The sequence below is a fragment of the Octopus bimaculoides genome, chromosome 6 (genome assembly GCF_001194135.2).
Source record: "Octopus bimaculoides isolate UCB-OBI-ISO-001 chromosome 6, ASM119413v2, whole genome shotgun sequence".
NCBI classification, from domain to species: Eukaryota; Metazoa; Mollusca; class Cephalopoda; order Octopoda; family Octopodidae; genus Octopus; species Octopus bimaculoides.
The window spans coordinates 29,649,091-29,654,817 of NC_068986.1; the positions used below are offsets into that span (position 1 = coordinate 29,649,091).

Consider the following 5,727-nt stretch of genomic DNA (forward strand, 5'->3'; position numbering starts at 1 on the left):
TGAACTTTTAAATAAGTTCTCCACCGATAATGGTGCTTACATACCGAAGGGCTTGGTAAAAATTATTAATTGTTGATTTATTAATAAATTAATAAATTGATAAACCTTTACCCTTTTAATTTGTAATATATATATATATATATATATATATATATATACATACGCACACATATCTTTGTGAGTGTGTCTGTGTGTGTCTGTGTAAATTGACCAGATAAGAGAAGAGAAATGAGAGAATAGAGGTTTATTCCATTTGTTGACAGCTGTTTCGTAATCTAACAGATTACGAAACAGCTGTATCTAACAGATACATAAGCAACGCTACACCATCTGTCACATATATATAGATGAATATACATGCTTACGGCCATATCACGTTGAAAGCACCGGTTCTAGTCTGATCACCGAAGTTAAGCAACATTGAGCCTAGTTAGTACTTAGATGCGTGACCGCTTGGGAAACCTAAGTGCTGTAAGCATTCCATTTTATAACAATGGTGCCCCAGCTGACCGCAGATTTAAAGCTGAAACACTTAAGAGAAAATATATTTGAATATACCAGGTTGAGACAGATGTTTTTTCGTGTTTCAACCTTTATTTAATAATTCAAACAAATTACGAAGATCGTTTATTCATCAAAATTTATCCAATCATATTCCATTGTCTGTTGCCATCGTTGTGCCAGAAGCTCAATTTCACGCTTATACCATTTGCCTGGTTCAGAAGCAAAAGAACTCAATGCGCCGGTTTGCAACCTTACCCACTTTGTCGAGCCTCCGGCTGTGGAGGAAATGAGCCGTGGCCCAGAAAAAGTAGAAATCTGATGGTACAAGGTCTGGATTATAGTCAAGGTAAGGCAGCGCTTCTATCTCTTCAAGTTCCTCAAGTTTGCGCTGGGTGACATTGATGGTCTGTGTGTGTGTGGGGGGTGGGCATTGTCATGTAGGAATGCACGTATTTGATTGACCATTGACGAGTAGCTTTCATTTCAAAGCATCATATACTCGCTGCAGTTGTTGAGCATAAAGGTTAGCGCTCAGAACGTGAACATCCGGGACAAGTTCAACGTGCAACACCCCCTCGAAATTCCACCAAAACACATAACATGACCTTCTGTTCAAACTGCCCTTGTTTGACAACAGGTTCAGAAACCTGGCCGGAACTAAGCTGTTGATTTTTCTTATCAGGATAATGAAAATAAATGAAATTTCCATCCCCCTGCTAGAATTCGACGCCAATGATGGGTATCTCAAGGATTTGCCAGCAGTTGTTTGTAAATGTTCACACGTCGTTGATCCTGGTCATGAAGGACTTCTCAACAACATCTATTCACAACGTTGAGCTTTTGGAGGTGTCTATTGATAGTACTTTGTGAAGGACCAACTTCTGTCGACCATGTACGAGTGCTCTTGCTTGGCTCAACCATTTCAAACAAGGTCACATCTTCTACGTCAGAAGGTCTCCCTCACCTTGGATTGCCTTCGAGGCTCGTGTCACTTTCCTTGAAACGTCTGAACTAGTTTCATGCTACACATTTGTTAGCAGTTCCTGGGCCTTCTACTTCATTTATTTCTTTTGCCTCTGCCATCAATCCTTCCTTTTCCACATGTAGCGTAAAATGATTCTAATTGTAATTATTCCACCACTCATTATCAAAGCTTTAAAGTAAAGAATAACCAATAAATGTTTATATGTTACATATGAAAACAAAGTATCTGTGTGTGTTGTGGTAAGTAGCTTGCTTACAAACCACATGGTTCCGGGTTCAGTCCCACCACGTGGCACCTTGGGCAAGTATCTTCTAATATAGCCTCGGGCCGACCAAAGTCTTGTGAGTGGATTTGGTAGACGGAAACTGAAAGAAGCCCGTCGTATATATGTATATCCTTATGTGTGTGTGTGTGTGTGTGTATTTTTATGTGTCTGTGTTTGCCCCCCCCCAAACATCGCTTGACAACCGATGCTGGTGTGTTTACGTCCCCGTAACTTAGCGGTTCGGCATAAGAGACCGATAGAATAAGTACTAGGCTTACAAAGAATAATTCCTGGGGTCGATTTGCTCGACTAAAGGCGGTGCTCCAGCATGGCCACAGTCAAATGACTGAAACAAGTAAAAGAGTAAAAGAATAAAGAGAGAATAAGAAGTATGGAGAAAAGGAAGAAAAATGAAAGATGAATGAACAGGGTTTAAATATCGAGATAGGAAACTCTGTGTGTTAAGGCAATGCATATGTTTTAGTACAGAAACTTAGCTTCATAGTAGAGAAGCCTGAACTGTTGGAATTTTACGTACGGCTGATTCAGAAGGACAGAAATGTCATTCCAAGACCATTGATAATGGCAAAAACGTACATGCACGTACACCTATGAATGTCCTTAGACACGTTCATACACATACCTTCACATACATACGCTCATACACACACACACACACACACATACACACACACGCACACACATAAAACGCGCGCGTGCACACTAACTTACACACACACACACACACACACACACACACACACACACACACCAGATCTCATAAATTATTTATATCAAAACAGTAATTCCATAAATAGTAGAAGTTCATCGTTTGGTTTAAGGGATCAAATCAATGTATACCATCATTTGCGTATATATACACACATACATATTCATAAGCATATATACACAGATGATATTCACACCTACATACATACATACATACATACATACATCCAACGATTCATACTCTAACTCATTAGCAATCCTAATAGTTAGGATATACTGGTTAAGGTTGCATGCTATGTAAATGAAAACGACGGGCTAAAAGTGAGGGATCAGATATAATCAATAAAATAAAGTACGAGAAACATAAAGCTAGAAGTAAAGTAAGGATGCAGAGCTGTAGAATGTGACGATAAAGGAGAGATATGCTTGATGAAGGGGAGTTCCTTTCAGGTGGATAACATGACACCGATATACGTTATCGATGTAACGGCCGTATAGCTTAGGATGGGAATTTGGGCTTTAAAGCCGCCAGCAGAGAAGTTGGCGTAATTAGGATCTAAGACGATGCTTATGCTACTTTGGCCAACTCTTGTCAGAAATCACAAAAGATGACACAATTTAGAGTGAAGACGATTTCAGTGAATTGGAGAAGCGTTGAAAAGTTGGGTTCAGATACATTGCAGAGTCAAAGAAGAATTAGAGGTTGAGAGTCCGTCGTTGGGAGTTACGATGTACGAAGATTTTGCGTGCATAATGAAAAAGAAGTCGGAAGGACCGAGAGGGGCAGAATTGTAGTTGAAGAGGTGGAAGGCACAATTGCTTGTCCTTCATATCGATGGAAGAGTTGTGACCAAGGGTCGTATATAAATTAATCGGTATGACTAGAGGTTCGGTAGGATATCTCCAAGGCGAGGCGATGTGACGGCCAGAAAAAAATTAAGGAGAGACGATGTGACGGCCAGAAAAGACAAAGCATGCATAATGGTTAAAGAAAAATATTACATAGAAAGAGACAAACAGGGAAACAAATATATAGAGAAATATTCGCAGATGGACAGTACTTTTTTTTTCCTTTTGCTTCAGACATTAAACTACGGCCATTCTGGAGCACTGCCTAGACGTGCTTAGTCGAACAAATCGACCCCAGTACATTTTGTTTTTCTTTTTTCTTTTTTTCTTCTTTTTTTTCAAATCTGGTACTCATTCTATCGGTCTTTTTGCCAAACTGCCTGGCTACGTGGATGTAAACAAAACAAGGTTATCAAGCGGTAGTGGGAGACCAAACACAAAGACACCGCATGACAACCGGTGTTGGTTTGTTTAGATCCACATTCCGTCTGCCAAAATCCATTCACGAGGCTTCGTCGACCTGGGGCTATTGTAGAAGATACTTGCCCATGGTTTCACGCACTGTGGCTAAACCCACAACCAGGTGGCTGGAAAGCAAACTTCTTACCACACCGCCACGACAGCGCCTAAACGTTTTTTCTTTTTTTTTTTTTCTTTTTTGGTTTTTGCTTTTTGCTGTTCTTATAGTCTAAAAGGCAAAATGTCAGACTGTGGCAGGCAGTCAGTCGGAGAAGATGGCAGACATACTGACAGTGAAACACTCTTGATACTTACGTTTGCATCGTTGAATCTTGTCTACGACACCATTATCTGATGACTCTGTAGCTTCCTGTTTTGAAAGAAAGAAAGAAAGAAAGAAAGAAAGAAAGAAAGAAAGAAAGAAAGAAAGAAAGAAAGAAAGAAATAGGGTTGGGAGAAGAGGAGGATAAGAAAGGAAGAAAGAGAATATCTGGAAACCCTTGCTGCCAAACAGCATTAACTGTTGGTTATTTAGCTTATTATTGTAGATGAGATGACCACCCACGTCTTATATGTCAGCTTGTTTTGATTGGTTAGCTGGTTATCAGCTTGTTTTGATTGGATAGCCTGGCTCTCCGTCGGTGACGACGACGAGTGCTCCAGTTGTTCCTATAAATGGAACAGCCTGCTCAGGAAATATCCTGAGCAGGCTGTTCCGTGCAAGTGACTGCGCCCTCCACAAACATGCGTACCTTTAATGTAGTTCTCAGGGAAATTCAGCGTGACATAGAATGTGACAACGCTGGCTTTCTTGAATTACAGGTACAATTAATTTTCGCCAGGTGGTTGGATTGGAATGACATGAAAGAAAGTGTCTTGCTCAAGGACACAACGCTCCTCCGGGAATCGAACTCATGACCTCATGATCGTGAGTAAAATGCCCTAACCACTAAGCCGCGCGCCTTAGTTGGTTAGTTGGTTGTTAATGACTGGAGAAGCTGGCTTGTTGGCTGGCTGACTGGTTGGTTGACTGGTTGGCTGGTTGGTTGGTTGGTTGGTTGGTTGGCTGGACGGATAGATGCGTGGGTGCGTGCGTGCATGCGTGGCTTGCTGACCGGCTGACCGGCTGGCTGGCTGGTTTAACATGTTAATAACATTGGCATCGAGCTGGTACACAGAGCACAGAAAAAGGGAGAAAGTAGATTGGTGGCCGATAAGATAGCGGAAGTTTGTTGCGTGGGCGATGTCTTTGATCCAGTTGATGAAATGGGGCTCATAGAAATTGGATATAAAAGAGAAAGGAGGAGAAAGAAAGAATGAAAGCAGAAGGAGAAGGAAGAAGAAGAAGAAGAGGAATAAGAATAGCAGAGGGTTTAACGTGGAATTGAAAGAGAGAAAGAGTGAACCAGGAGCAAGGCGTTGTTATTGTTTAAACCAGTGGTTCATAACCATTTTTTACCTATGGATCCCTTTGATTCCTATTTTGCTCAGGGGATGGGACCCTCATAACCATTCAAAGTCTTAAACCTCCTGTTATATTCTTATGATTCATAGGCGCATGAATGGCGCATCATCATCATCATCATCATCATCATTACCATATCATTGTCATCGTTATTATCAGTCATCCTCGCAGCAGTGTTGGTGACTGCTGCTGTCGTGGCTGCTGCTGCTACTGCTGCCACTACTACTACTACTACTACTACTACTACTACTACTACTACTACTACTACTACTACTAAGAGGGTGAGGCATAAGTAATGAGAAAAGGTGGGACGGTTGTATCACGTGTGCCCGAAGGAGTACGAATCTTGTTTCTTCAATTGAAAGAGACGTAATTGTTGTTGATATAGTTCTTGTTGCTGTTCCTCCTGTCTAATTTCACTGCCCTACCTGAGCGAACATGTAATCAAAAGCTTTCTAGTGATTATCCAGG

At 41.1% G+C, this 5,727-nt stretch overlaps 1 pseudogene; it reads left to right on the forward strand.

Annotated features, from left to right (window-relative positions):
• Positions 1 to 359: 359 nt before the first annotated feature.
• On the forward strand, positions 360 to 478 carry LOC128248219 (5S ribosomal RNA; annotated as a pseudogene).
• The last annotated feature ends 5,249 nt before the right edge of the window (positions 479 to 5,727 follow it).